We start from the raw sequence: 26,214 nt of genomic DNA on the forward strand, positions 1-26,214 counted from the left end.
AAGATGCAGAGAATGTACTAAATTCTGCCTGTGTAGAAAAACTGAAATAGTACGAAAATCCTCAGCTGAGGTAGGGCCTCCCTGGTGTCTCTCTCTGTGGAAAATCTTTTTTTTTTGAACACAAAGAATGTGAGGTTCTTTTGAAATGAGATGGGGTGGGGGTGGCGGGGAGGAGTTCCGCCCACCATGTGAATCTACCACTTTTTGTCTACCAGTAAGTGATATGAACATCTTTGTGCAGTTCGGTAACCAGTGTTATTCTGTGTGTTATTGCCTACTGTGTGTTCTTCTCTAATGACGCTGTTTTAACATTAGTTAGAATGATTTAGGTGGATAAATCTATGGTTTGGAAAGCACTGTGGGGCTATAGGTGCTGTATCACTGTAGGCTTCTATTAAATAGCTGGTATCCAGACAAAGAATCATCCAAAGACACTCACAGATGTACAATGTAAGTAAAACTGGAGGGAATGGCAATCGGCCTTTCTCCTCGTGACTAGTACTATATAGTTTGTATGTTCTAGGTCTAGGTAAACTCCCAGATGAAGAAGGAATGAGACAGAAACAAGGCAAAGGCAAGAATAACTCACTTCCCAGGCTCAAGTTACCAACAAAAGCATGAAAGTCTCAGCCTGTAGTATAAATTATGACCTATCAACTCAACCAGAGTCATAATAAGAAGGGAGGAATCAGATGAGTAAGGCAATAGGGGAAAAGCAAATACTGTGAGTAATGGCAACAAGAGGTTAGTTCCCTAGAAGTTGTCTAACCACATTAGATAGCACAGCTTAGTGACTGAGTCTGGGCCCAGCATCTAGAGAATAAATCAAATGTTTTTTTTGTTGTTGATAAAACATTTTCTCCACAGCAGATGGATTTAATATTTCCTGGATCCATACTGTTTAAGACTTGGAGTGGGGATGCTTTTCCAGGATTGCATTATTGATGGCTTTGTTTCTAAGGGATGCAAACTCAGAGTTCTCCTAGGACTTGTTGCTATAAACTGTTAAGCAAGTATTTTTGTCTCTTTGTTCCCTCCCTCCATTTGTTGACTTATATGTTTGCTCCTGATCCACTTCACTTCTCTGGGACAAGTTAATTCTTCCCACTCCTACTGCTACTTGCTTCTCTCCCCTGCTACTACCATACCTCTCAGCTGTCTGTGTTGTGAGGATTTGCCCAGATTTTGCCAGGCAGACACTGGTGGCACTGAGCTCCCCACTCTCACTGTGACAGCTCCATTCTTCTCCAGCTATCTCCCAAGTTATTCTTTGCCCAAAGCAGGAAGAACGGCAGAGCATTCCCAAAGTGCAGTATTTTTCTGAAGGGTACCTCCCAAAATAAGGCTCTTTAAACCAGGTTCTGTGTATAGCTACGTCTAGTTGGTACATAAATACATGCGGCTCCCTCAAGATCATGTAAATTCATAGGCATCAACATGCTAAGAGGTATAAAGTGATATGTTGTCAGCTTCTGAGCTGAGTTGTGTTGTTTTTATATGAGTCAAGCATCTGTCCAGGGCTCTTGAATGAAAGAGAGAGAATGTTTCTGGGCTAACTCACCACCACAATGCTTTTTCACATGTGAATTGTCATTCAGCCATGTCTTATCTTTCAGCTTTGTCAGATGATATGGGATTTGCAACAGACTTGAGCAGTATAACCTTTCAGTCCTGTGAATAAGCTGTAGGGAGCTCTGTCTTCTGTGCTGTGAGCCTGCCAATTTAGGCTCCTTGCTGACCAGTTTACACTCTAATCAAACATGAAATTCAAACTGTCTAGGTCAGAGAAGGTTTTTTGGCAAGTCTAGTTGGGAATGTACAGTAGACCAGCCACTACAGAGACCTAGAAGTATTTCAAGAAGGTAGTTAAAGCTAACTTGATGTTAATATGCGTGTGTGTATATATATATATATATGTATGTATCTTCAAATGGACAAAATTTTAACTCCCAGACAACTGGGGAGACTGGGAATACCCAAGACTGGCTATGTGTATGAGAGCTGCCCTACTGTCCCAAAGAGAAATGTACCATTCCCATTCCTACCAGCTCTGATGTGCAAAGCAGTTATTTTAAATGGCTGGAGGACAGTGGCTGGGAAGACAGGACAGCTTTGAATGTGAAGAAAATACTTTTCCAAAATGGTCCGTGACTGGCTGTGAATCCTTCAAAACCAATTTTTACGCAGAAGGTATAGTGATTATGTATAAGTCAAGCAGTGAGTAAAGATTCTTTATAAAGTACCCTAATAGTTTTTTTAGGACATCTACTGCTTTCCTGTTGAGACGAAGTTTGTATTATATTTTTTCATCAAAAATACATAGACAATTAAGAAGCAAGATTCTCCTACAATGCTTTTGCTGTCCTTCAGTTATATGAAGGGAGAGGACTACAAACATTTTTGGGTAACATAAAAATTTAGCTGTTAGTGATTTTTTTTTTTTTAAACTAACTCATTAAGTGTAGCTGAATTTAATTTCTTACTCAGACTGTAAATCTTTCCTCTCTGTCTATCTCTATGCCACTTCATCTTACTTCAGCACTTCCTGCTAGGTATATGTGGCGTTCACAAGACAGTGTTATTCCACAATGACTAAGTTGTCCTGAAGTGTGTTATGGTTTAATAACAACAGGAATTAGGTTTGCTGCTACCAAAACCATTTTATTATGACACATCCAAAGACATAAAACCCTCTTGTGCAATAATAAAGGAAAAAAAAGCTCTTTCCATCCACTTGTACAAAAGAAGCCTCAAGAGATTAGTACCATAATAAGAAGAAAACAAACATGATTCAGTTTAGAAAAATGTAGCTAATATGTCTAAAGGAAAATGCAAGTACTTAATCAGACAAAGAGAAATTTGGGAAGCAGTATTATTGGACATGACCTGTGATTAATGGGGAGACAGAAAATCAAATATTAAATAGATAATTATGCTTTCTGCTGAGATGGCACTACCGTCGTGAGATTTGAGGTATCATATTCAGTTGTGTGTATTCCAGTTGGGTGGAAGATGTGAATGAGTTGGTGAAGATTAAATAGCCTTAAAAATAATCAGATGAGGAAGATTTAAAAAAAAAAGGGTGGGGCAGAGGGAATAATTAATAAGAAAGCAGGTATTGAGAATTTGGCTAAGTGATGGCACAAGGAAGTGTGATCGAGCTCAAATATACAAAAAGCTTAAGAGGGAAGAGGAACCACACAATGCAACGTGAGGTTGAATCTGAAAGTGAGAGAAAAGAAAATTTTGGGTCAACTAGAAAAAGAGGACTGGAACATCTCAAGACTTCCTTTTAAAAAAAAAAAAAAAAAACACTTCATTTTATTTAAACCAAACACATTAAAGTGCTGGGAAACATTAGACTAAACAACTTGATTAACAGTTGGGCAGGAGGCAGGGAGAAGGGATAAGAATGGAGAAATTAGGTCAGTCTTATACATCTCTAATTTCAGGGCTGATTCAGTCTCATCTCACTAATGTGCTTGGGGTTATCTTGCCTGAACGTCAGTGGATTGAAAGGTTGGGTCAAGTTTAGAGAAGTTTAACTGAGTTCTCTCATAGAAGTGCTGTGAACTTTTAAACTGGGGCAGATAAGGGGTTGCTGCCTCTGGAAAGCTTCCTAGCTACTCAAGGGTTTGAAACATGGGGTAGAACTTCCTCTCATCATCAGCCCTTTCAGTCTTAGGCAACTAAGAGCTATACCCTCAAGGCTACTGTGAATGCTGAGTTAAGGCTACCCTATTTAGTTAACCAAGGTAAATCTGTAATGTACAGTTACAAAAGTAAGCATAAGCTTCCTTCTGTTTTGTCACTGTGCCCACTCTGGCTCAATGTCAGAGATGAAAAAATTTGAAGTTACGTATTATTGATAAAAAAGTGTTAATGGGATCTTTTCAGACCTTACAGTGAAAGGTTAATTTTGGTTCACTTATTTTCTCCAGCCTATTTGCACAGCTTTCCTTATTATGCAGGGTATCAGACAAAAATGCTAATACTTGAGAAGTTTTCTGCTTGCTTGTGACCTCTGTTTCACCTGAGTAGGAGCCACGGAGATATACAACCAAAAGTTTTCAGGAGCGTCCAGAGCACAGGAACTGAGCCACATGACCTGCAAGTCTCCCGGTCAGTGGCCTTCGTACGGGCCGACACGGAGGCAGACGGGAAGTGAGAGTTCACTGAGAAACAACACATCCGCATCGGTGCACCGAGGTGCGGGATGCCAGGCTGAATTCCTGACGTGTTAGCGTTCGAGCCGCAGGCTACTGCCAATGGCTCTCTGGCCAAGCCAGGCCAAACAAAAAGTTCCTCTTGAATGTTAAAATTAGAAATAAGATATTACTCAGTTGGATATCACAATTGTAGCAGTTGCTCACACTTACTCAGAATTGTTCTAACAGGTTTAGGGCTGACTCCATCCCTTCCTTTCCAGAGGGTGCAGGACTTGACCCTATTTTTTGAACTCTCACCATTCTCTTCTAATGCAGTAGGCTACAGCACTGCACAGTGCGGAGTCTGTAACAATGAAACAGTGATGCTTTGTTTCCTTGAACTTCTTAAGAAACAAGGGTCAATTTTTAATAAAAAGCCTGTTTTGACAGTGCTTTGAAACTATCAGGTAGATGCATCTATTTCACTTACATTTGTCAGGGGACAGGGATGTAAAGAAAGGGGACAAGCAGACTGGGGAAAACCGGTCAGCAGAGCTTGGTATACTATGCAGTTGTCTAGTGTAACAAACAAATGACTTAGAGATGGGTAATATCCTAAAGTTTCATGTTTGTAGCACAGAAGGACTCTCTGTTCTGTTTGTAGCGCAATAAAAAACACTCTTCATGAGCGAAAATCATTTGTACTAACATGCAGGACTTTGAGAAGAGGCAGACAGAAGGACAGGACATACCCATAGAGCACCTGGTTCCTTGTTTTGTTTTCTCTTAGTTTCAGTTCTTTGTTTCTCCAGCATTGGTTACATACCTAATACTACAGATCTTTGATGTAGAAGGCATGAGGATCTGCAGCTTGAACTAAAAAGCTGGCCTTGAAGCTGAGACTGTAACGACTTTGTGTTGTAGATGGGCTTGTCCCAATGGGAGAACTATGACATGCACAAAAAGAAAACTTTGCTCTTCCAGAGTTCAATTCCTTTAGTTTAAATTAATGAAAAAAGGGTGGTGCATCGCAGCAGAGCTTGATTTGTCTGTCACTGTGGAACAATGAGCAATTAAGGCTACATTATTATCTGAACCTGGCTTGGCCAGGGTTCTCTGCAGCTGCAGACTTGAGAGCAACATTAGAACTGGCTCTATTAGATATGACTGCAGTGGGAGTTTATAGGATGGGGAGGGGTGATTGTTAACTTGAATTGCATACTTCTGGGTTATTTTTTCTTTTATTGTCGGTAATGAAATTCTTTTTCTTGCTAAAACTTAGGACTGCTCTCCAGTCAGCAGCCTGGGTGTGTAGTGGGGACTACGCTACGCTGCCTGCCCGCCATGATAATAGCTCTCTTGTGTCATGGCTGGCATGCTTCCGTGCATGCATGATCATCATTTTTTTGCCATTGGGTGAGACTTCTAGATCAAAGAGGTTTATGAGCAGAACCTCCAATGTGTTTGAGGTTTGCCCATCACTGCACGATACTTCCCAAGAGCACATTTCCTCATTAAAAAGTAGCCAGACTTGTTCCTGACTGCATTATGGTTAGTTTTGATTCAAGGCTGCCTCCAGAATCAATGGGAGTGTGCTCTTGGAAAGTACTATACAGAGATGGGGAAACCTCAAACATTTTGGAGGTTCAGTTTGGAAACCTCTTTGGTTTGGAAGTCCACCAAAAGCATGTCATGAGATGGTTAGAAGGCTGGGTGGGGTTTACGTCTGAGGATAGAGTGCAAAAGTGAGAATTGTTTAGCTTGGAAGGAGAAAGGGCTAGAGAGTATGTGAGTGAGGTGTTTAAGAAAGATACCGTGAAAACTAATCCACTCCTCAAATTAACATTGCTCCCTAATATGAGAGCAAGGGGTTAGTTAGTGAAAATGAAACTGGGAAAATATTTCAACGTGAGCCATTTAACTTAGTCCTGATCTCTAAAGGCTGTAGGCAAGCAATGGATACAAACAGCACAATTTATCAGAAATAGGGCTGATTTTGAGACTTGTGTGCCCCTAAGCAAAGTTTTCTCTCCTCTATCTGCCTGCTTGTCTCCTCTGCGTGACTTGTTTATGAAGGTTATAAGTAAATTAGAGTGGAGAATCAGTCCTAGTCATATGCTTGTAAAGCTGTTCACTCAACAGGGCTTCAGTCCTGGTGGAGCATGTTAAGCTTTTCATTGGTACCGGATCTACCACAGGTTTTTGTACAGCTTTCCTAGAAACAGGAGGGGCAGACTTTGGACTGTGTTCAGGCACTTAACGATGAAATTGGGTGTCCGATGGGATTTTTGAAAGTACCTGCTTGACAAAATCCTGTTAGGAATCCAGTCTCCAGCTCCTTTTGAAACTTCTGCCAGATTAATTATTTCCATCCTGAGACCTTATGCACAAAAAGTTCTGGTGGTCTTTCACTGTGCCTCTGAGTAATACAACAAGTTTATTGGTGCCTCCTCCTCTTAATGATGCTTTGTGGCAGTAGATATGTGAGCTCTTGAGATGCCTAGATAGTAAAAAAAGAAATGAAGCTTAGAAGGATTGGATTCTGGACAAACTGAGGAAAGAAATCCGCTCAGTTCTGGAGAGTGGCTCTTTATCCAGACCTTTCAGACCAGCAGCAGTGTGACAGTTTATTCCAAGAACATTTCTGGGTAAAATATCTTGCTGCTAAGTTTGTCTTTTTTTAGTTTACCTAAGTGCCTCTTCTTGTTCTCTTCAGAAAGCTCATGATGGACTTAAATTTTTGCCCAGCCAAAACCAAGGACAGAGAAGTTGTATCCTTAAGTACTTTTTCCCCTCTGTCTTCCCAGGCTGGAGCTGCTTGGCAGCCTGTAATCTAGGTGAGGCAGGACGTGGGTACTCACCACGGGCACGGGAAGGATGGTGCCAGGCAGTAGTCTGCTCTGCTGCCACTGCAAACATCTGTTTTGCCTAAGCTGCTGCGAGCCTTCAGTTGGTCATGAAAATAATATTGCCAATGCCTGGAGAGGTTTCTCTTATGAACTGTTAAAACAGTTTACACACATTATACTTTGAGGACCTAGAGCAGGGCTTCAGAACTGCAACAGACAGAAAAATGCAGAGGTGCTTTACTTATCTGAAAAGAAAGCACTAATAAAAGTTTTAAAAAGTCTCCAATGTCTGGAAATGTCTGCTCATGGGTAAGAGGGGTACAGCAACGGATCCTTTTCCTGTAACAGGTATGAAATGTGCTTTCCTGAGATCGGGCTAATACAAAGTCCCCCTGTGATTAATGTAACTCACCACTGGATGTCATTGTTTCTCTATAGGAAAGCATCAGGGACACTTTTATTTGGCAGTAAAATTGTTTTTGTTGTTATCCCCCCCCCTCCCCAAATAAAGAGCTTCACATATGGGATATTCAGGTGTTTGGCACCTTCTCCTCTTGGCTACAGCAAGATCGGAAACCAGATTACGCTGCTTTTTTTCTCAGGGTGGGGAAGGTTTATGACCTTGAGGTGAATATGCTCTGTTCCAAAATTTGTATCTATCAGGACGGATTGTCAGCTGATGTAAATTGTACTGCTTTGTTGAGTCACAGCAGCAGTGCCAATTTAAACAGGCTGAGAATATAATCCATTGTGCCTGCTCCTTCCCAGTCCCACTCAAATACAGCCAATCTATCCTGTTTCCTCATAAACCTCCTTCATGCCCTCACAACCCACCTTTTTCTTGGTGTTCTCTTACAACATCCTTATTCCTTTGTTCTCCTTTCTACCTCAGTCAACTGTTTGAGAATTTCCTCCAGATTTTGGTATTAGTAATTTTTTTACATTTTTTCTACTTTTGTTCATATTTTCTTCAAGACTCCCCTTCCAGATGCAAATCTGGAAAGACTGCCTAAGAGAGATATGGTCAACTGGAAACAGAAACAAGTCATATAAACTTAGCCCAGAATCTTGTCCATTTAAATTAGCATCTAGCTTGGCTTTTTGGTTGTTCTGAATTTGCTTCTTATCCCATCTTGGTGTTAATTTGCTGCCCCAAAACCCTGTTTTAAATTTTTAAATCTGGAAACCTATGTTTGGGCAGGTATAACTGTAACACAGGAAGTCAAAACTCTTTAGTATTCAATAAGCAGCATGGGATTGTACCTTGTTAGTAGTCCCTGACATGGATACAGAGAAGGTCTGGGAGGAGGTTAGTGGTGTAATCAGCTGCTTATCTGCTCATAAGGCTACCATGCTTCCTGCCAGTTGCTGCTGCAGATGCTCTCTGCCATCTTCCACTACAGTGGGTAGCTTTGTTTTATGGAGTTGAAGGAACTGACACCACTGGCAAAGCATTACAGGACGGGTTCAGCTTCTTCCTGTGAATAGTTTCCTTAGTGTGTCCTTCTGCCAAAGTTCACTTTCACCAGAAGGCACTTGGTGGCTTTCAGTCCTCTATCTCACCATCTTTCAATTACATTTCCTTACCTAGAATGAAAAGTAAATTAAACCAGTTAATTATTCATATAACAACAAACAAGTAAAAAGCTTTTGGCACCGTGATGACAAAATAGACCGATTATTTTTATCTTCTTTGTGTCTATTTTATGTCCATCCATTATGTGAAGGATCTTGAAGACTGCTTTTCTGATCACAGCTATGAGGGCCTTGCAGGGTAGTGGAAACCTTTGTAGCCAAATGATCTGTCATTTGTTCTTTCATAAATCTTCCTGTCCATCTTGATATATGCAGCAGTAGATACCATGTCACTTCATGTTAGGAACACGGTTTAGTGGGTGATATTGGTGGTAGGGGGATGGTTGGACCAGATGATCTTCGAGGGTTTTTTTTTCAACTGTAATGCTTTTATTATTTTGTGATCTTTCTCACAAAACGTGTACCCCAAGGTGCGTGTCCAGATTTGTGTGTGTTGAGATTAGCGATGAAGCTGACTGTGCCTTTTTTCTACTTCTGTTCTGCTGGTGAGGCAGCACAGCTGCAGGGATCCTATGGTACAGTCTTTTCCAAAGTCACCAAAGCAGTTGGCTGTTCTGCTAGTAAAACACTGAGCGGGGGCTAGAGACAGTAATTCAAACATTTTGTTTCACTCAGGGGTCTGGGAGAGCTGAAGCGTGGATATCATTGCTACTTGAAAAGATGGCACAGAAAATAGCAAAACAGTTCCAGGAAACAGTCTTCATCCAGTTCAGGATAGATTTTGGTGTCAGTGAAGATAATTTGTAACTAGAGAGCTGATGGAGCTGTTTGTGGGTTACATGGATTTAGGAAATCTGTGACTTAATGAAATCATGCAACTTCAGAGTATAAGGATAGATCTTACTCTGATGAAATATAATTAAATTCTTAGTTTCCCTGCCAAAAATAAAAAAAAAGAAAGAAAAGACTTGGCATCTTCCACAGAGAGTCTTTTGGGATTAGATGAACTAAAATCTTATTGAGTTTTAAAGTCAAAGTGTGTTATAATCTCAAATGTGGCTGTAATAACAACCACCCCCTTCTCACCAATTAAATAGTAGTCTCTGTGGGTTTGGGATCTTACTCTCTGGGGGTTAAAAACAAACAAAAGTTCCGACTTGCACTCATGTTACCTTACCTAGTCATCAGGATTGTAGCAGAGCAAGGCATATGCTGCTCATATTTACCAATGCTAAATTATTTGATATCTATTTGATATTTTTCATGTTTTATGTGGACAAAAGGTGTATTTGGTAGTAAGATGCCATTTGGTATGTCTGATGGAGCAGTAGCTTACGAATGCTTGATGCCTAACATGAAGGGCTTTAGTCTGTACCTCAGAGTGCCTCTCAGAAAACACCTTTCTCAACAAACAAGCACTATGAGCATGTGATGCTCTCGATGTGAAGCATGTTACAGATAGAGCCATATGTACTGGGTAATGTGAAGAAAATTCATGATGTCTGACTTTGGGTGCAATAGGTTAACTGTTTACTTACAGGAAATATTTATTTATTTGCAGGAAATATTTGAAACAGCTTTGCAGATCTGAAATCACTGGAGAAATATGTTCTAAAAGGGATACAGGAGGGGCTGGACAAGATGAATTACATTTTCAGAAATCTAAACAGATACAGCAATATGAAGCCATCTAACTGAGGCTGTTCAACAAGTAATTTAACTGAAAACTAACCTTTATTATAAGGATTTCTCTTTGTCTCTGACGTGATTTTCAATTCTGATGCCAAAATCATTTATTTTACACTGAGAGAGTTCATTTTTTTATTTTGCCACCTGCTCTCTCTTTTTTTTTTTCATATGCTTACCTCGTTTGGTCATTACATCAATATATTTTGATGTAATATGTTCATCTTCTCGCTCATTAGGTTATTTAGGGACCATGACTGAAAAATAATTGATAGGAATGCTGAAGAGGGAAGACAAAATATGAAAAATACAATAGGAGATAATTTGGTTTTCATTTGGATAATTTGGTCTGCAATTGGAAGACAATTTGCATCTCAGCTCTACCACTGCTTAGGTTGCATACTTTGGTTACATACGTATTTGTATAAATATCTGCCTGGAAATCAGTGAGACAGCTTGTGTGGATATGGTTCAAAGTAATATCTTTTTTCCCTGGAGTTTTTGGTTTGTAAGAAAACAAGCAAACAAACAAAGCCACTACCAACAGTTGTTGTCAGTTCTGTTCCAGATGGCGTTATGGATCAGAGTACTCAAGAAAGCAGTTTTTAAGGACAGTAACATGAGAAGAATAAAACTTCTATTTCATCACATTTAGTCTGAACATTGTCATTGTTTGATATGAGATCAATCCAAAATTTTATATCTACAATGATTCTTCCCCTGTTCCTAAACACATTTGCATTGCAAATTGTGTGGCAGTTAGCATTATTGCTCAGTAACTGATGGTTTGTAATACTGAAGTTTCTGCAGCACATAACATAGTTACAGGTATTTCCTAAAGCTCATCACAGGTAGTAGGTACATTGCTGAGGGCTTTTAGCAGAATGTTAATGGTTTAGATATTTAACTCCAGCAAACTAAATAAGGCGTAGGCTTCTTTGCAAATGTTAGCCATCATGCCTGTACATTCAATTTGATGACTCACCACTGTAATACATCTGCCCAGACTGGAACGTGGCAGCCATTCTGCGCTAACAACTCAACACAGCGGTTTATTTTTCTGAAGAGGAGATGTGAGGAGTAACTCGTCCAATTGAAACCGCAAGGTGAGTCACAAAGGTGATGACAAGGATTAGCTTCCTGCAGCCTGGTCTCATGACTGCAGAAACATTTTAGCAAATTTTGCAGGAGACAACTTCACAAAGAGCTGGAACATGTTTGGATAACTGTCCATCAGGAATGCCCTTTGAGTAGAGTTAGCGGTGTGCGCTTTTTCTCTCTGACTATAAAGATGAGACTTAAAAGGCTTTTGTATGCGGCTGTGAATATTTTTAAATGAATGTCCAGGATGGAGAGCTCTAATCAACGACTTTGAAAGCACACTAGTATTCATTTAAAATAGCTTTATTATTTTCAGGTAATGCATTGCTAGGGGAGTTTAGTGTTCTTTTCTACTCCTCCGAAGTGCAAAGGAGTTCATTACTTAAATACTCTTGGCCTTTCAATAGGAGTGTGGTACCCAACTCCTTTTGTGTGCCTTGAAAAATGTCCCTTTACATTGATCTTGATTCAGTCTTGCTGAAACTTGCTGTGCTAGTCTCATTGGTCTCATTTCACACCCTGAAGAATCATGTAGCACAGCCAGCCTTGCATTGGTAACCAGCTCCAGAAGTGACAGTACTGCGTGCTTTACAGAAATGCCTGCGGGCCTGAATATGTTGGCAAACATATCAGAGTCACAGGTTGTTTGGGTAACAACTTAAACTTCTGTGTGTTTCACCAAATTGTAGCTGTGATCTGGACATTTTGCAGCTGGTACTCCATTAACTAGAAGTTTATAGTATTGCCAATAAAAGATATGAAAAAAAATATTTCAAGAGGTAGATTTGACTCATCTTCTTGTTCTAAGGCCTCTAAGTGATTTTTGGTAATGTTCACTCACATTCATGTCAAACTCAATTGCCCAGATTAAGTTTGTTCACAATTGCCTAAAACTATATTTGTGTCATGAGGTTTACCTAACACTTCTCAAAGCTCTGACCTAGTAAATTTGCCCTCTGGAGCTGCTATTTTGATTTTTTTGCAACACTAAAACATCCAATTCTTTGAACCAAGTATTCAGTAAAAGACTCAATGACCAGTTCTCACAGTATCTATCAGGGAAGGAGAGGCCAGAACAAAGCAACTATGCAAATTATCAACTCAGACAAAGCTGAAAGTAGCCCAAAATACATTAAACAGTAAATGTGACTATGCCAGTGTCAGGGCTAAAGTACAGACTCTGATAATGATCATAAAGGGCAGTGATGAAATCTTTCATCTTTCTCATAGATGAAAAAGGAACAGACACACAATGTTCTCTCTGGCTTCTTTGGAAAACCGTTTAGGAGCTCTCATGTTATGTGAAGAAATAGGAGAAGCAATTAGCACTGAAGCCAAACTGCAGCTCTCTATCTGAATAGTACTTCACACAAACAGACCTGCTGAACCCCATGGTCTTATTTAAATAATGAAGTGTTGCACAGTGTAATTAAAGATTGCTGCCACTGGACCATGAAAATATAATAACAGCCTTTATCATGTAGTAACTTAAAACCTGATGCAGACCACAAATCAAATTCTCTGTACCCTCTCCTTTCAAAATGAAATCAGACGTGTTTCTGTACTTCTGGGCCCAGTCTCCCATTTACAAAATACTTTTTCGTTGAGCCAAGCAGCAACTGCTTTTCTGGCAGTGTTTAGTGTCCTAACACTAAGGAGGGTACTTTTATCAGTTTGCATTGTCCCCTCAGCCCATCCATAGCTTCAGCGAAGGTTATCCTATTAGCTCTTGCTCTCAAGGCTGTCTTTGGGCCTCTGACAGCCTGCAGCCTGTTTTCAGGGCTGACAGCCTGAAAAGTACGACCATGAAAGTTACAACTGAAAATACAGAACTCTTTCACAGATAAGGTCTATTTTTCTTTCCAATGTGATTCGATGCTACCCTGATTTGTCATTTTGGACCTCCTAGGCTATCTTGATGACAAATAAACTGCAGGTGCCTTGAAGGGCCACCTGCTATTTCAGGTGTGATTGATGTAAATGTCTGAAGTAACTTGCAAATTGTATCCTTTTGTTAAATCTAATGTTACATACCTGGCTGAATGGGCTATTGCACTGTGTGTCTTGAGAAGCAACAGACCTGAATAGCATATATGAGAAACGATGCACAAAGCTTGTGAGTTTATATACTTCTTTTTGGGCCAAATACTTTTCTGAGGGGATTAATGTGAATTTTAACTTCTGCAGCTGTTTCTCCATGTTCATAAAAATTCAAAGTTCGGTCTCATGTTACATGATGGTAAACCAGATGTACTTCATGTTTCAGGTACTGCACTGAAAATTACTCTTGGTTCATAGCAGCAAAAGCAAAAGTGCGACTGGGATGAATTTGTCTTCCCATGAGGTTCTTAGTCCTTATCTCCCCAAGTCCAAAATTCCTCTGACTGCAAGATCTTCTATGATAGGAATTCCTTCCAGCATTGCCAACTTTTACAGTTTCATCATAAATCTGCTGGAGCTGGATTTGCGTTAAGATGAAACACATCAGTCGTCACGCTCTGTTCTTGCATGCCCTGGGGGAAAAGCCTATTTGGGTTGGATACCTTTCCTGCATTTCTTCCAGCAAAATATGGGTGCTGGGGAGAGCAGGCAATGCTCAGTCCCCATCCCATGAGGAACTGAGAGGAACTGGGAGATAGAAGAACGGGGCAAAAGGAAGAAACCAGTCTTATGGGTCACAAAATATCTTTGCTGTGCTCTGAACAACAGAGGAAGAATGTTCCTGTCAGCTGCAAAGCCAGGAGGGAGAGTGAGAGAGAAAACAAAATCTGCAGCTGTAGAGGGACAGTGGCTTGAGGAAAACAGAGGTGCATAGGAAAAAGAGGGAAGATCAGTTATGCAACCATGAGTTTTGGGGACAGCTAAGAGTCGTGTATCATCAGAGAGCATCTCGTGCCAAACCACAAGCTTTATTTTGTTCTAGTGAGAGTTTCGGTGAGTCTGGGAGTGCTGGTGAGGTTGTCTGTCAAACTAGGGAGGAAACTAGCAGAGAAGTTTAAATGTCAACAGGTGGGATAACAGCTATTTTTAAAATGCCTGATGTTAGAAGCCATCACCAGGAGGCTGCACTGGACTGGCTTTGGGTGCTGTGCTGCTGCAGAGACCCTCCTGTCAGCAAAGCAGGTGTAGCACAATTGCTTCGCACATCAGGTTCCACTGGCTGGGAGGTTATCAGCCCCAACAGGGAGGATTTCAGGCCGTTTTTGTCACTCTGATGTGCAACTGCATGGCTTGTGGGAGGGGCATTGTATTATTTTTGTTACTTTACCTCCCTTTGCCTTTGGGAGACACCTGATTTTGAGGGAAGCCAGCTCTCTCCTGAGGGGAACCTTCCTCTGCAGTCACTTAATTGTTTGCTCCCAGCCAGGTTTGCTTAATTATCAGTTTGGACTGAAAGTTAGCCAGGTGAGAGCTGCCCAGGCCACCTGTGCTACTGAGCTCCTGTCACAGTACCTCAGCGCTGAGTGAGCTTCCAGTGCCTGGGGCAAACCATTGTGTGGCAACAGGTGGGAGGGGAAGGGCTGCCGGGCATGGCGAGGCAGGTGCATTAAATGGCCGACCTGCTTAATCCTACCAGCTTCACACGGATGTTTCAGTGTGAGTGATAGGGCATTTCTGCAGCACAGAGGGAACGTGCCGCGGAGTTGCACCTCAGAGAGGGGCACAGTCGCATGGGGCAGCGTTCTTGTGGGCTGCAGGGTTAATCCTGCAGCTCCCACAGCTCCCTCCTTCACAGGATGGGCAGTCACGGAGCTGTTGAGGTGAGATGGGACTTCTGGAGGTGGCATGGGCAGGGCCAGCTGGAGCAGGTGGCTCAGCTTGTCCCCAGAGTTTTCTCCATCCTGAGGCCAGGGTGCTGCAAGGCAGCTGGGTCAGGCGTGTGTGAGATCCAGCTCATGGGGAAAAAACGTTTCCCTCAAGTGTAAGTCTTCATATTTCAGGTTGTGGCTGTGTTGCCTGCTTGATGTTTCCCTTTGTTGAACTAGGTCAGAGTCACATCTGCCTGTTCCTGAGGTCCCTTGGAGTGCCAGCACAGCCGCTACTGCTGTGTGTCCCCTGCTAGTGAGCTGAGGGTGTGTGTGGTCCCACTCAGGTGTGACAGAAGTGTCTAACACTGGTAAAGAAAATGAACGTGGTCAGGACAGTCTGATCTATTGGCCTTTGGAAGGAAAATTCAGATGCCTGCCAGTCAATATTAATAGGCTATAAATCTAAGCAGTGAGGAAGGCAGTACAAAGATGAATTCTTACTCTTCTGCATTGTAGAGTCCATGGGACTGTCCCAAAAGTGGACTGTGGGCTCTGGTGAGCCTGATCTTAGCATAGAAACTTTTATTTTAGCTTTATGTCCTATATGGATCAATTGATAAAAGAAAATGGAAGTCTTTGACTCCATGCGGCTTCCTGTGTGGCTGTCCAAATTCAGCACCTTGTGTGGCGTGTTGTCCCAGGCTTGGGCTGGTGAAAGGGGGTTTTATCTCAGATGCTGTCTCACCCCGGTTCTGAAAAGTTATTCTGCTGCAGTTGTGGGAAAACTCTTGGTTTCCCTGTATTTCTCTAATCTGGTAAAGAAGATACCCCATTTAACTGACTTTTCCAGGCAACAGGAACATATTAGAAAGTATTCACTGCGAGAGCTCCCAACAGCCCTAGGTAGCTTTTTTTCTTTGAATTCCTTAGCTCTAGGGATTAACAAAAGATGTGAGGGTGCATTAGAAGAAGCTTTCCCTTTCCTCTTTGTTATTTTCATTGTTCGAGCAACTATTGCTGGTTGCTGTCTTGGTCAGGATACGAGTCTAGGTAGACGTTCAGTCTGAAATGGTAGGCCTGTCATAATCAGCTCCATTTGAAGTGTATTGTTCCCTTACTTGTTTGGTTAGTCTTAAAACAAAAAGAAACACCCCAAACACCTTTAGCATATGGCCAGGAGGCTGGGGTAGCTGTGGGTGACCTGCACTTGCTTCTTGAAGTAGTGCAAGAGTACAGCGGAGAATGTTCTCAGCATCCAAAAACCTTAACAATGGATCGTTGTTTTGCTGATAAGCAATGATGGGGAGGGGCTGTCAACAGTTATCCCAAAATATGTGAGCATTTTTTTAGGAGATGGGAGGAAATACAGGGTTAAGCCCTGTCCCAGCTGACAGGGATTATTAATACAGGCTTTGCGTTTACTTTTGAAGACTGATACTTTTTCAGTGGAATAATAATTGGTCAGCATGACCACCCCTGAAAGTGTGGTTACAGAAAGCCTGAAGCTATAAATTTCTTAAACTGTTCAAACTCAGTTGGCAACAGTATGTTAGCCTGTGGCTTCTGTTCTAATTAGGTCATGTCAGCAGTGTAAGCAAGTATAATTTCAGAGTGTATATGTTAATTGCCAACTGAGGATATTGCTGTTTGGGTGTAATAAAGTGTTCACTACGGGAGGGAAGAAGCAGCACACTAGGTTGGTTGCAGCCAGGGTTTGTCTGGAGTTGTGTGAATAGTTAAGGATTTTTAAAGTAGGTTAATTAGGCTATTTAGGTGTTTTTCAGCATTAAGCATTGATTTTTGTATGGCTTATTTTGTGGCAATAGTTTTTTTTTTTTTTTTTTCCCTCCCCTTTGTCTTCATTAGAGATTCAGTCTTTTAAGGTTGGTATGCACAAAGTAGAAGAACTCGCAAGGCTTTCTTTTGGGATCTGTAAAAATGCATATGTTAAGAGCTCAGGTGCTTTTTGGAGCAGCAGTGTGACAGACTTTTATGCATGCGGAGCAATCTTTAAGAATAGCTGATTAGAGTAAGCAATATCAATATAAGATTCATCATTTATACTGTGAACAGTACCTAAGTCCTCAGTGACTTTGTCAGATTTTGCTTGCTGTTCCCAAGAGTGGACAAACTCACTTACCACAGTCCCAGAGTGACAGAAAAGGTAAGCAGGTTTCCCCCTGTGCATCCTGAAACTATCCAGAGATTGCAGGCTGAGAGCTGTGCTGAGATGATGATGTTCATTGCCACGCTCAGTAATGGACTTGTTAGCCTGACAGCGTCTGCTGTGCTGCTTCAGAGACTGAAGCCATTTGAAGGATGCTCTGAGTGGAGGATTGAGTAACCTGGACAGAAAGGTTGGACATGATACTTAAGGACATGGTTTAGCGGGTGATAATGGTGGTAGGCGGATGGTTAGACCAGATGATCTTGGAGGTCTTTTCCAACTTTAATGATTCTGTGATGTTTTAAAAATAAACAAGCACACACAGAACAAAAAACTTAATTCAATTTTTGTATTGGCTTGGAGTTGTTCGTGAAAGATAGGATATTTTAAACATCAAGCTTGATATGTATGCACAGCGTGTTACGGAACTTGGCCTTGCACCTGAATGCTGTTCATTTAACCATCCTCACGTCCAGCCTGTCCCCGTGTCGGCCTCAGGGTGAGGGGAACTTGCCCAAGGCAGCACAGCTGCATGGAGGAAGTGGCTTGTAAGTGGTGCCATGGGCTTTGTGGTATCAAAGTGTTGTGCTCATTTCTACAGGGTTAAGCTTTACTTAGTTATTTCCTATGGGAGATTTACAGAGAACCTTGCTAGGCTTTGGGGGATATGGGTAGTAATTTCTGTTTTTACTTATGACAAGCAACTTTTGATTCTTCCTAACCCTGCATGTGTTTTTCTTTTTTTTTTTTTAGACAACATAAGTTGCAGGAGAATTGCTGAAGTTACTCTGAGTGACACATTTGAGCACTGGAATGGTAAGTTGTCATTTATAAGCAGCAGAGAATGGCTTTGTGCATGACTGCTATGTGCATGCCTTACACGTGTCACATGCATCACCTTACACATGCTCTAATAACACTGGGAACATTGTTGGGTAGCAAGTTTTTGATGTTTATGTTACCAACTGTCAAACAGGGAATAGAATGCTCTAAAAAGCTGGCATGCTGATGATGATCTGATGATGCTGCTGATGATCTGCTCAAGTCCTTTGCTATAGGAGTATTTTCTGTGGCTTCTGATGTGACTTTTTTTTTTTCAGATCCTTGGTTGAAAAGTTAGCCCCTGGGGCCTTATTTATGGGAAACACAGATGCTTCCAAAGACCAGTCTTGTGAAGGGACTGTCATTTCAAGGTCCCAAAAGTCTCTCTCTGGTTTGCCTCTTTGTGAGGTAGGGTGCTGAAGGGAGTGATGAGAGAACTGTTTCCTTGGCTGTTGCCAGGATTTGAAGTTCCCAGATGGAAAGTTGACCAGGTTGGAAGACAGCTACCTAAAATGCTTTTTTTTTTTTTTAAAGTGGTTGTCTACATTTGTTTATAGAGTAAAATGGTATGAAAAAGGAAAAACCCTTGCGGTTTCTCCCCTTTTCATTTACTTGCTGTTTGTGTTTTCCAAACACATCGTCCTCCCCAGTTCTATTTATCTTTTTTTTATTTTGGAGAAAAATGTTCAGGTGGTAGTGGGCTCTAATTTTTATTTGATAATATGCAGAAGTCAAGTGTTAACAAAGAGCTTGGTTAGTCTTACTTGTTCATGTTTCCCTCTTATAGCCCTTGCAGTGTCACCACTGTATTTATTCTTGAGGGATTCTTGCCTAGATCTGAATTTCTGAAAGCAAGTTTATTCATCTCCCTGTGCTTTTGAAACAATGGCTTAGGGTGGTGAAGAACTGTTAGATTGGGAGCTGGTGCCACTGAAGCATAATGGTAAAGAGATCTGTCTCACCAGTCTGATCAAAGAAACCAATATTCATGGCAGAACAGATTTCAACAGTGGTATGTCTGTCTGAAGACACAAAGTGCTTGGGGAAGTAATTTAACAGTGAAGTGATCTTATGATAAAGTGTTAGAACAGGACATTAGTAAACAGTAAGAGCTTGACATACAGTAGTGTAGAAGAATCGTTGATTTGTGGTGCTATTATGTATGGCTGGTCTAAGGCTATGTCAAAATAGTGTTTTCTGGCAGCAAGAACCACAGAGATTGTCTGTAGTTCATGGTAGCAGTAAAGATATAATGTTCATAGCAGAAAACTATATGGGGCAATAAACAGTTTTTGTTGGGCATTAAATGAGGAAATGAAGTTAAAAGCTTTATGAATGACTATAGCTCTTGCTGGAGGATAAATGGAGGATCTAAATAAATAAACTTCAATGTAACCAAAGTGCTTTTTTGTTTTCAAGTGCGTCTGAAAGTTCAGAGATTCTGATGCCTTGGGCTTTTCATTGAAAATACTTAAGATGGTCTACTTTTAGAGAACAAATAATTGAAGGCAGGTAACTGAGAGAGAGAGATTACATACAGTAAAAGGGATGTGATGTGATTGTACACATTTAGGAACATGTTCTTTTTTTCTGTCTGACTGTAGCACAAAACTTGCAGCTCAGGTCTTGGTAAGCATAGAAGTCTTTGTCCCTCTCAGCAAAAAAAAAAATAAAAAGTCGTGTTCTGTGTAGACCTAAGAGATTTGGGGTGTAAATTTTTATTTTCTAGACTAGGTCTTAGACTGGAAATTCTTTTTGATTACATCTGCTTTAACCTTGTATCACATCAGAAATGAGAGTTCTCCATATGTACTGAAGGTTGTAAGTCCATGTGATCTATTGGTGCCTATTGATTGCAAACTAGTATTGCATGCAAATAGTGTCATGACTCAGTTCATGGGTCGTAACATCTGTCTAAAGTTAATGTAGATTCTGTTTTGGTTAAATACTTATATAGTGAATTCTGTTTGAATTTTTTGGCTGTAGCACCATTATTTGCCGTGAGGGTGGCTGGCGAGGTGCCGAGAAGTGTTTCTGTCTTCATGAGATTATACAGTCAGTGTCTGTAATCTTTAATGTTCCCATGCGGCTGGCTTGCTTTTCCTCTTTGGCCTGAGATTGCAGAGTCTGAGAGGACTGTGTGTAGTTCAAATCACACTGCAGGTGGATCAGGAACAAGGTTGTGAGTGAGCTACGTGTGGGGTTAAGATTTGGAGAAACCTTGAGATGCAGAGCTCAGCTTTAGTCCTTGCTCCAGGTAAAATTTTATACGCTTTCTTTAACCAAGGGCTGTTACACCTGCCCAGTGACTGAGTTAAAAGCTAAGGTGAAGAAATGCTTATTCATGTCTTTTGCTTGTCATTAGTCTCCTGCAGCAAGCTGGTATGCTAGGTAAGAGCAGTGCTCATTATATCAGAGTAGCTTTTTGGACCATGTAATGTGTTGAATAATTCTTTTTTTTTCTTTTTCCTCGTTTTTCTTTTTCTACTAATAGCTTTTGTTAAAGCACGGGTCAGTTTGGGGATTTCATTGCTTTTTGTCAGTTCAGGTTCACAGAACATGACTTCTAGATTTGGTGAATTCTACATCTAGTATTGGTTATAAAACAGCTAATATATGTAAACACAGAGTTGAGTAGACCATTAAGTTTTGAAGAAGGGTAAGTGAAACAGTTGATTTTTACATGTGAGTTACTTTGCTTTGTAAAATAGCTTTCTATTTTCTTCTTGGAAACCAAGGTTTATTTATTTTTATATTTTTTTATGGTGTCTCAATACCTTCTAAAAAGTTTTAAAACTTAGCTTTCTGGCAGTACAGTTTACATGTAGCTAACTTAGTAATCTTAAAATTTACGAAAAGTTGATAGGCAGTAAATATTTAGTGGCTAATTGTGTGTGTGAGTGGGTTATCCTCTGTGTTGGCGTAGATATTCTGTGTAGAATATCTAACACTTCTCATTTACTGTAGGGGTTTTGTCATCTTTGTTGAGTGATTCTGCTGGTCCTTACGCTCAGTCTTGAAGTTATGCTGTGCCTGTATGGTCTCAAGTCATGTTCATCACAGGCAACGGCTCACGTGAGTTCATGATCAGCTAGGTAGCTTCCCTAATGCAGCAAGAATCTATTAGCTTTTAAATAACTGTTTTGGGGGAGCATTCTGAGTGCTAGTGGAATTACTGTCTTCAGGATGCCCCTTCAAGGTCTTGGGCTCAGTCCCTTGATGCTCTTTTGACAACTGATGCTACTTACTTTGCTGTGTATCTAAGTATGTTCAGTTGGAAGTTAGTAATTGAAGAATTTGCTTCTCTTACCACATTTTCATCTCCTTGGGAGACGACAAGAATAGAGATTTTGGAATATGATTTTGAAACTTTCTGACTTGATATTTTATTATTTTTTTTTGACTTCTTCAGGTCTTGAATCTGATGGTTTCATCCCAGAGTGTTTTCATTTTACCTTTTTTTATCCTCTAAAGAAATTGTAGTTTTTCAGTTTCAATAAATGTGGTACACAAAGAATAAGAATCCTGTTTTGCCAACTCTGAAGAACATGCAGTTGAAACACAAGCTGCCAAAAGAGGAGGAAGGGTGTACATGAAATCCATGTTCAGTCAAGGAGTAATACGCAAACCAGTGTCCGGTGAAGTGAAGAAGGGGCTATTTATGAGCTCAGAAGTGGTTCAGAAGCAAAGTGCAGAAAGATCGAGTGGGAAGCATGGGAGTAGATGTTCAGGTAGCACTCTGGTTATAGAAGGGATATACCTTACCTTCTTGTTTCTGTTTCTCTCAGAGAAGTGCTTTCCTGTTTTGACTTTATAGCTGGTGCTGTTTTCCTTGCACTGATGTTAAAGCGGTATTGGCCATAGAGCAATCCTACGTGTTCACCCTGCTTCCTGATGTTTGCATGTTCATAAATGCCTTTCTTGCTGGCTGTGTTTCACTTCCTGTTCGAGGAGGATGCCCAGAACGCTCTCCAGACTTCTGCTTAAGGAATAAGCAGGTTTAAGGCCTTGCTTTTTTTTTTTTTTTTTTTTTCCCTTTTCTTCTGCTGCTTTGCTTTGCTGACGTACTTTACATATAAAACAATGCCCTGTCTGGACTTCAGGTGTTTCAGCCACTGTCAAATACCACCTCTTCATTTTTTCCCCCCATTTTATTTAATCCAAGTGGGTCCTAGGGTGTCAATAAAACCTGCAATTTTCTTTAATCTTTTCTGATGTAATGTTTCTCTTCCCCATGTTGCCAGCTATGCCTGCTTTGTTGCCTTCATCCCTTGTCTGAATTAGACACCCTTGTAATTTAATCTCCCAGTCAATGTCTTGCTTTAATCACGCCTCGAGCATGCCAATTACATTACACTTCTCCCTTAGCACATGTGCTTCTAATTCACTGCATTGTCACATACCAGCTCCACGCATTGCATGGATCGTGTTTATGGTTCCTTCCCTGCTGCACAGAGAGGGAAGCAGTGAGGCGTTCTCCATCCATCCTCGCTCTGTTACCAGTGTGGGATGCTTCCCGGGGAACTGAAGAGGGGCATATGACAAATGTTTTTTTGCTGGTGACCTTTACTGGGGAAAACTCTCTTCCAGTTAGGAGTCAATTATGGGATCATTCGTGGTAGCTTGTCTGGGTGCAAATACATCATGTAACATTGAAGATTGCACTTCTTTAGTGCTGACTTCTGCAACTTCTACAGTTGCTTTCAGTATCCTGTCCTACTGCTTGCATCAGTTGGCTGCCACAAACAGCTGGCCATGCTCTGTGGCTGCAGCTGTGCAGTTGCCTTTCACTAAAGGGAAGCAGAGTGCAAAAGATGAGCCTGCCTCTGCTGTCCTTGTTTGCAACTCAGTTTGTTCTACGTGGAGCAGGGTTAGCGAAACCGTGTTCTTGAGGATTTGTTTCCATAGTTGGGATCTTTGGTATATGAGTGACCTACGAGCAGTGTGTAAAAAAGGCTGCAGTGTTGAGTTTATCCTTCTCAGTCATGAAAGTAATCTTTCTTGTCTATCCCACCATGTGTTCTCACGACTTTTGCAGGACTGTCAGTTTCAGATAAATTTGATAGAGATGTAGTAATGAATGACAAAGGTTGCTGGGTAGGGCACACAGCCTTTGTGGTTGTATAAGCCTTGTTTCTCTAAGAAAACAAGCCTATAATCAAATGCCTCACAGTATGGGAGGACATGTGAAAAATATTTACCAAAGGAATCTACGGTCTCCCTAAGTGTGGCGTTATCCATGTTTCTCAAAACCATTCAAATGCTGTTTCTGTAACCACCAGCCCTGTGTCTGTGGCATACCAGCTGTATTTCAGGGCAACACTGCTGCACTGGCTGATGTGAGGCTGTTGCATTCTCGCAGTAGGATTGCCAAGTCCTTGACAGCCTCGGGAATGATACAGGCTCAGTGGAAGTCTCTCTGTTGACTTCCTGAGCTTTAGACAATACCATTGGAGAGCAAGGGCTAAATGTGCACTGTAGTTCAATCAGTGTGACTGTTAATGCCTTGAATAACAGCTTCCGTGAGGTCACACCAGGCTCCAGGAGCTAGACATTGAGGAAGGTAATTTGGAAGAGGGGCAGGACCTGATGATGAAGGCCACAAGGCACATGGGATATATACTAGATAGCTGTTTGCCGTATTCTTAATGAGTAATAATATATGTTAATAATGTACAGTACTCATAGTATGCATTTCTATAGATTACAATATAAATGAATATGTACATGCTAACCTTTTTTCTTTCTGTCATGCTGGTTTCATCTATTCGCCCGTTTACCAACATAAAGTTGCCCGTTACATTGATCAATTCTCTAGTATTTGCTAGCCTTCAAGAGCTTTGCTCCCTCTTGGCTCAGTTTTGCTGACAGACCAGTTTTAGCGATAGCGTCATTCGGAAGGTAAGACGGAAGTTTCTTCCAAGGGCGTTAGAGGATACATGACTGTTGTGGTCTGCTGCTAAAGTAGATGCAACTGCAGCTGATCCCAGGTGAAAATACCACCGCTGTGCTGTGCTTCTGTTTGCCCTGGTGGTCTGCTGGTCCTGGCAATTACCTCAGCTTTTTCCAGAGTTGCAAGGTATTTAGAGTTCTCCTTGAAACACCGTCCCATTAAAGCTGATGGCAGTGGCAGATGGACCTTATAGGAAGTATTTGCTTTGTTACTTAATTAGCACTCTACTCTCCCTTTGTGCTTTAGTGGTTGGTTGCTTTTTTCTGGGGACTGTTTGTTAGGCTTGGAAGAATTCCCAGGTGTTATAAGAATATGGTTATGAAAATGTGTATTACTACGTTTTGAGAGTGGATCTCTCTTACTGAACTAATAAATCTTAAGAAATAGCAAACAATACTGACTTGTATGCAGCCAGGTCAGAGTTTGGAAATAAGATTATTGCTGGAACATCTATCTCTTGTGATCATGTCCAGTGTTGAGCTTAGGTAACGACAGGCTTATCTCTGTATTTGAGAGCCAATGCTGTGTTGCATTTACAGCTTAATACAAATAAGGAGAATTCTTTTGTGTTTCAGCGAGTGTGTGTAATTGCTGGCAGATGCGAGTTGTAGGTCAGTGTTCCCAAATTGCTTGTCATTTCCAGAGCTCCCCTGAAGCCATGCTGCAGCACAAGCCTCTGCAGTTCGGGGACTGGAGGGTGAAGGCTTCTCTGCCCTAATAGGGATGGACAACGGAGGCAAGAGTTCTTCTGCTTAGAGAGGCCAATGCTGTAATACCCCTAATGCCTCACAATGCTGGCAGGCATCCTGGTTTGTTTCTAATGGAAAAAACACACCTTTGACAGTTTCTTCTATGACTCGATCTTCCAGACCTTAGCCTGGTTTACTGTAGATGCCATGGTAGTGCCTGTTTAGTAGTTCAGGATTACTGTATAACCTACAGTGTGCCGTTCTGCTGTTCCACAAACCCTTTTCTGCCACGTGATGTTGCACCTTACTTGAAAATGTGACTGTAAGAAAATCTCATTTTTGTTAAATCTCTGCTCTGCAAATTTGTTTTATTGACTTGAATAAGGACTTTGTACTCCTACTATGTGTTTGATACAAGAGAAGTCTGAGGAAATCTGGGTATTTCCACACAACTGAGAGCTAGAATAAGTACTGTAAAAACTTCTTCATGAATGTAGTTTTGAGGGTGGAGGCATTCTCATGAGGCTGGGTTCATGTGAAGCGAACATGAAACTACTGCTAGTTCATTTGTAAGGCAGTTAGTGGGAGTATTCTAAAATAGGATGGTTTCACAAGTGAAATGGGGTTCTGTCACCCAGCTGTAAAATCTAGTTAAATGCTTTGTCTTCAGATGGTTTATTAGTGTCTTGTACTATTGAGAAGACTTGCCAGCTGTCTATTATATAGCTAGCATTAAGAAGAGAAATTGGTTTTTATTACTATGGCGTCTGAATGAATGGTTTAAGCGCACAACTGACTGCAGGCTTTTGAAGGAGAATGTGGTGCCTCATCCTCCAACAAGACAGCACTTTGTGCATCAGCATGCCCATAGATTATTCTTTCATATCTTGCATTTTCAGGGTGGCTGTTATGTTGCTGGTGCCGCAGCTGTTGGAATCCATGATGCTGTTAAGAGTGCATAGCTCATTTCTGCAGCTTCTTCTCTGCTTTGTTTGCAGCTTCACCAGATGTAGTCATGCAAAGCTGAGCTGAGTCTCATTCCTTTCAAAATTTTCCCCGGGGTCTATAGCTGGAGAGAAACGATCACCATTTAAATTTTTCAGGGCAGTGCCTTGAGCAACAAATGTGCTGGTGCTCTTTAATAAAAACAAGATTAGTTGGATTTATGGCCTAGATTTTCAGGAGAGATGCTAATGGATGTGTGTGTCAACCGAGAGGAGATCCATATGTATGGACCTTGTATATCAATATGCAAGCTAGAAAAGTAGTAAAAGCAACATATTTAACATACGTACATATGAGATGAAATACTCTGAGCTTAGAGATAAATTGGATGTAGCTCTTATCAGTATAACAATATATCAGAGTGGCACTGAAAGCTCAGCTTTTCTTTGAGAAATTGGTTGCATTTCTGTCATATTGGCCCACAGTGATGCAAATAACCCGGAGAAACACAGAAGTGTTCTGTAATTTATTATATGAAGTGGAGGATTTGCTTCACTATGAAAACTCGT

The 26,214-nt window shown here is 41.1% G+C and overlaps 1 long non-coding RNA gene across 1 annotated transcript in view; it reads left to right on the plus strand.

The window, feature by feature from the left end:
* The first annotated feature begins 14,834 nt into the window (after positions 1-14,834).
* LOC121077873 overlaps positions 14,835-26,214 on the plus strand; it is a 251,161-nt gene continuing 239,781 nt past the window's right edge. The window contains exons 1-2 of the long non-coding RNA XR_005824342.1: positions 14,835-15,081; positions 17,990-18,052. This is a non-coding gene — a long non-coding RNA (uncharacterized LOC121077873). The remainder of the gene's footprint in view (positions 15,082-17,989; positions 18,053-26,214) is intronic.

The sequence above is a fragment of the Cygnus olor genome, chromosome 14, assembly GCF_009769625.2.
Source record: "Cygnus olor isolate bCygOlo1 chromosome 14, bCygOlo1.pri.v2, whole genome shotgun sequence".
NCBI lineage: Eukaryota > Metazoa > Chordata > Aves > Anseriformes > Anatidae > Cygnus > Cygnus olor.